We start from the raw sequence: 6,000 nt of genomic DNA on the forward strand, positions 1-6,000 counted from the left end.
ACACACTCATAATTCTCCAGCTCTGGTAATAATTAATCTTTTCCCCCCCTTTTCTTCCCTTCACTTTGGACTCTTGCAAATATCTTTTGGTGTTAAGAGGTCCCCGGAGAGACCTGCCTCTAAATGAGGTGTAAAAATCTAAGCCGCACAAAAAATAGCATGCGGCTGGGATCGATATTCTCTTCACAGCTACATCGATTAACAACAATATTCTTCATTTATTAATTATGAAGGGGAATTTTCCATCCTTGCATCTCTTTCTGTGCTTGGGTTGGCGGGGCCCCGGCGCACCCCCCCTGTCCTTCCTTGTCTGCATCCCCTGCGCACTGGGTACCGGAGATGGCGGCTGTCGGGGACGGGAATGTCGCTGGGCAGGAGGTGTGAGCGTGGGGCTGATCACACCGACACGGCCCCGCTCGGTGGGCTGGGATCCTGCATCACGAGATGGAGCACGGGGGCTGCAGAGCGGCACCAGCAGTGCAGAACAGGGGAGGGAAGAGGCAGGGGGGGTCACAGCCCACTTGCTGTCTCGGCTCTGTGCTGTATCCGATAGCTCCGATCCAGCTGCCTCCTGGGTGCTCCGCTCCTTCGGAGGCCGTTCCCAGCAAAGCCCCTTTTGTTTAAGCACTTCCAGTTCTTGCAAAGGGCTTTTGCTGGGCTGCAATGAAAACCTGCAAAGCCCCAGCAGAGCTTGGACTTGCTGGGTGCTTGCTTTGCTTGCTTGGAGCACCCAAGGGTGCTGCAGCCTCCCCTGGCAACAGCTGGAGGATGCCCCAAGCTGAAGGATTCCCCAGGACAATGCTCTGCACAGCTCACCACGGAGCAGCTCGTGTGGGAAAACCCACTCTTGCATCAGCAAGGAGGGATTTTTTCTCTCCTCTCGTCCCCAGGAAAGCTTGGGGTGGGCTGACACAGCAGGACTGCTCCTGCTGCTCCCTGGAGCCCCTGGGCTCTGCCCGGCTCCCTGGTTTCTGGAGCTGCTCTGTGAAACCCCTCTGTGAGCAGGGATGAGACCACATCACTGCCTGTTCCTAACAGCCGCATCAGGCCCAGTGTGTGCATTTCAAAATAAAAAGTTTGCCCCAAAGCCCTCTTTCTAAATATAAAATGGACTGGCAGGATAGGTACAAACACCAAGTGCACTTGCGAGGCACCGAGCACCGATGCTCGGGCAATCAGGGAGGATGGAGCAGCCAGGGCCGTTGGCTCCTGCCGTGGATTCTGGGGGTACCCGGTCCCACGGCTGCGTCCCTGCCTGCACAGCAGGCACACGTTGTACTTCAAAGTGTGTAATCGTTATTTAAAGTGAAAATTACCACCGAGCTCTATTAGACTTTAAAATAAAAATTAGAGATTTTTAAAATAGATTTTCCCTAACGAGGAGCGTGACGGATGGGCGTATTGGAGAGCGCGCGAGCGGAGTGCTGCTAAGTGAAATGAAATGGCATTAGGTAGCATCCCGCTCCCTCCCCACTGCCCTCCTCCCTTTAAAATCCATACCAGCACCGTCCTCCTGGAGTGGCACTAGGACAGGGGCCAGGACATGGCTTTCCCTCCAGGTTAGCATGAGCAAAGACATTTCCTCCCTTTGCACATAAAGACATTTCCCTTTCCCTGCATCAAAGACAGCCCGAGAGGCGAGCAGCCCCGTGGCAGAAGCAAGCCCTCTGAATGCACCTGCACCTCCTGCCCCAGCACGTGTCCCCAGGAGCAGTGTGTGTCCCCAGGCACAGGGAGGCATGGCCAATGTCTCGTCCTTCCCCACCCTGCTGGCCTTCATTCCCAAACACCTGCAATTTTGAAGCAGAATTAGGCTTAGATGGCAAATTTCTATTAAAAATTCAGCAGGGTTAAAGTACTGTATTTTTCTTCTCTAGATGACCAAAACCTGAAAACTTTGTGACAGTGATAAAGGTCAGATCTGGCGGTGTGGAACAACATTCATTTTTTTGTTTGGTTTTCTTGCTCAAAGCATATTTGGCAAATCAACATTTGTGGCTTTCGTATTTGTTCCAACAAGAAAGCATTTTCACAGGGAATGTGGAAATGAGGTCTCTGTAATTCCTACAAAATCCAATTGACGCTTTTCCTAGCTTCATTAAATGTGCTATTTTTACCTTGCCCGGTGTAATCCCTACCCATGCATTGGTAGCGAAGGGGCTGGGACATACTTAAAGCAGCAGCTCTTAACGTGAAGTTCTGTTTAATTTCTGCTTTATCTTTCCAAGCACCTTATCAGCCGTTCTCAGCTATCTGCCTTCCGATCCCTCCCCTGTCACTTGTCAGCGATCACAGGGATGCTGAATGCAAAGATCATTTCCCATCAAAACCTCAGTGTGGATGATGATCCAGCCCTTGCCTGCTTCTTCCCATGGCTTTGTGACGGGTGGGTTTGGTGCTGGTGGTGCTCAGCGCACTGAGGACCTTCAGAGGTCCCTCCCAGCCCTGTCTCCTGTGATGCCATGGATGGAGCAGGTGCGCGCTCATCCTGCCCTCTCCATCCGGGCACTGCTGGGAAGAGCAGGCTGCTGGGGGGTTCCTCCCTTCCATGGTCACCTCTCATTCAGCCCCATGAGCTGAAGAGGGTTGCCTCATCCTTCTCCCACCGTCACCACGACCCCAGCTCCTCCATCTCCATCTCCATCCCTGGGGACCTCCCAGCTTGATCGGGCCCCACCAAGTGTTGTCCCAGCACAGCCAGTGGGTTCCCAAACCCCCGGGGTGAACCCGCAGTGAAGAAATGCCACCAGGAGCTGCCAGCTCTTCCCTCTCCCTCCAGCTTGGAGTGCCACCAGCGACTCAAGGCTGCAAGGTCCCTGCTTTCACCCCCATGGTAGGACAAGGCTGGGTGCCCCTGCCAGCGCAAAGAGGGTGGCCAGGACGTGTGCTGGGAGGGGGCAGCACGGTTGGGGCTGGGGGCGATGGGGCTGGGGGCGAGGAGGCAGCTTGGGGCTCCAGCGTGAGGTTAGCACTGAATCCGCAAAAATCAGCGTACCTTGAAAAGTGCTCAATACGCCTATTGATCAGTCCTTTCGCCTTGATCAGTTTGCTGGTGTGTGCTGCCGCAGTGCTGCTTTCGGGAAGGGAGGGAGAGGCAGAGGAAGGAGGCAGAGGAGGGGGCAGGGAGGCGAGAGCACGCCTGCGCTGAGATGCTCCAACATCCCAAGCCCAACTTCTCCTTCTCTTTGGGGACACCTCTTGCCACCAGGCCTACTGGCCTCCAGGCCATGTCACCATCCAAGGAGGGCAGGTTGAACTCCAGCCTGGCGCATTGGTTCAGGGCAGGGGGGGAGGTAGGAGGGACGGAGAGCAATCCCCAAAGCCTCCTTTCTCCTGTCCAACAGTGTTCTTGCCAAAGCCTCCTCAGATGCCTACATCTGGGCGTTCATCCAAAGCCAAGAGCAGATGCTAAGGGCCAAAATAGGGATGGGTAGGTGTGGGATCCCTCCTGGCTTGGAGACCACTGAGGGCACCCAAGGGAGCATGGGGAGCTCGGGGGCACCCAGTCCTGCTCCCTGGAGGGCCTGTGCCTAGGAGTCACTGCACAGGAGCAGACGTGGGGTCAGGGTGTCCCATCCTGCCCAAGAACGTGTGCCTGGTAGGAGATGTCAGGTAGCAGAGGCATCCAGAACAGTGCAATGGGATGGAGCGGAGATGGGAAGGTGGGTGGGTACCAGAGAGACCCTTTACACCTGAGCAAAGGAATATGTGAATGCATGGGACCAGGACAGTTTCGGGTGTGTGCATGGCCAGGGCAGGGACACCTGTGTCCTGCTCCATGCCCACAGTCTGAACACCCTCAGCAGCCCGAGGACTGCTGCTGGCAGCATGTTCTCAGGAGCAGCCACGGTTCTGCTCAGAGGACTGTTAAAGCACACTGGGCTTGGGAGTGGAGGGAGGTAAAAACCCACTCCCAAAGGTCACAGAGTTAATTTCCAGCTTGTGTCCCCCTCTCACACCTCGCTGATTAATAATTGAAGAAAATGTATTTCTTTTTTGGCTTGGCATAAATCAAAAATAAACACAGCATCCATATTCTGCCCCAGGGAGAGAGCAGGCACGTGGGCTGGAAGATGCTGAGCAGGCTCCACGGTGAGGTCCCCCCAGCCCCTCTGAGCCTCCTTGGAGCAGGAGGAGGCAGGGATGGCTGTGGGGGCTCTTTGGAAGTTGTCCGTGTTGGCTTTGAGCTTTTCCCATTGAAAATGGTGCTAAAAGGCTTCTTGAGATGAGACCTGAAGTGGAGCTGGGCTGGGACATAGTGCAGGGAAAGCCTGAGATGTCCCCAGTGTCTGGGTCCTCAGGTCCTCCATCCATCCCTCCTGCTCCCACCCACGTCCTCCAACCCTTCTGCCCCAGCTGAGTTCCAGGCAACTCCCAGGGAGAGATTTTTGGGTTGCTGGAGTAGCACTGGGAGAAGCCACCAGCTGGAGCTGGTACATCAGCACCTGGAACCCTCAGAGCCCCGGCACACCTGGCAAGGGAGCAGAAGGAAGGGTGACAATGCTGCTCTGCCTTCACCAATGTCACTTTTCCTAGCAGGTCCTGAGCACCAACCATCCCTCCCCACTATTTGTTCCTTCTTCCATCCCTTAGAGCATCTCTCCTGGAGGGTTTTGGCTGGAGCATGGCCATGCTGAAGTTAACTGCTGCAGGCATCGTCATCCTTGGTTGTTTCTCTCTGTATTTCCCTCGTCCTCCTGCTGCCTGTCCCTGTGGCTGTCTGTGGGATCTGCCCCCCAAGATTTGGGATTGCTGGAATATTGATTTGCTATGAAACAATTGAATAATTCTCCCCACCTTACACGGGCATCCCAGGGGCCTCAGTGTGTGCAGGTGCTGTGCTTTCAATATAAAAGACGATTGCGGCTTCTTGCACCGGAGGAACAGAGCCATGCTCTAGGAAGACTTAAAAATGACATTGGGAAGCATGGAGGATAAATCAGGATCGGGACCATGCCACGAAGGATGCTGGCGGGACACCCGGCAAGGCTCCAGCATCCTCACCGGGTGCAGCTCCTACGAATTCATCTCCCACCCAGCGTGGGTGCATGAGTGCTGTCTGCGGCCTCATGTCTGGGGGTGTCTCTGCACAGCTTGCACACACACACACACACAATAATGCAGATCCCCATTAAGGTGGAGCTTCGTTTTGCCCTTCTGGAAGCAGCTGAAGCCCTTTGTTAGGAAGATGGAGGTGTGCAGGTGCAGCATGAGGACAGGGCATGGCATGCAAAGAGACCTCGAGGTGGCAGAGTTGCTGGAAAGCTGGGTGCTGTCACCATCACCCGCAGCACCCTCCTGCTGGGGCTGGGACCGGGCTCTGCATCCTACAAAAGCACCCCAGGGAACCCATCTGCTGCAAGCGATCCCGAGGACGTGGCCGTCCCCAGGGGCTGGGCTGCTCTGATTTCTGGCAGCCGCCTCCCAGCTCTCTTCCCTTTTGGTTAAATAAAGCTTTGGGCTGTGATGAAGCCCATTAAAGTCAGAGGCGAAGGTGTGGGATTGAAATGTAGGACAGCAGCCGCTGCAGAATGTGGTTGCATGGGATCGATAGGAAATCAATACCCGGCTCTGCTTCATGGGCTCCCGCCAGGCTCTGCCAGCCAGCGGCTCCGCTGCGCGCCCCGTGTCCCCAGCGCAAACACCCCGCATTGGGGACAGGGCTGGGGGCCGTGGGGACACCAAGAGCCCTTCTGCGTCTTGGGGGCTGCAAATTGACACCAGGGAAATGCTCCAGAAGTGCAGCCCCCAGCTCCCCACCACCCCACCCTGCACCTTGGGATGGTCCCGGGGCTCATCCTGCCCCAGGCTCCTGGCAGCAGAGCGGGTCCATGCGGCGGGGACAAGTCCTGGAGGCAGCCCTGCATCCCGCTGGGGCAGCACGCTGGAGGCCAGGGCTGATCCGGTTCCGGGGGAGGAGGCTGCATCCTCCAAACCATCACCATTGCCATCACCTGCGGCCAGCACGGCCCGGCGGGGAGACAGAGACACAAAGGGATC

Source organism: Anas platyrhynchos, chromosome 29, assembly GCF_047663525.1.
Source record: "Anas platyrhynchos isolate ZD024472 breed Pekin duck chromosome 29, IASCAAS_PekinDuck_T2T, whole genome shotgun sequence".
In the NCBI taxonomy this organism is placed as follows: domain Eukaryota; kingdom Metazoa; phylum Chordata; class Aves; order Anseriformes; family Anatidae; genus Anas; species Anas platyrhynchos.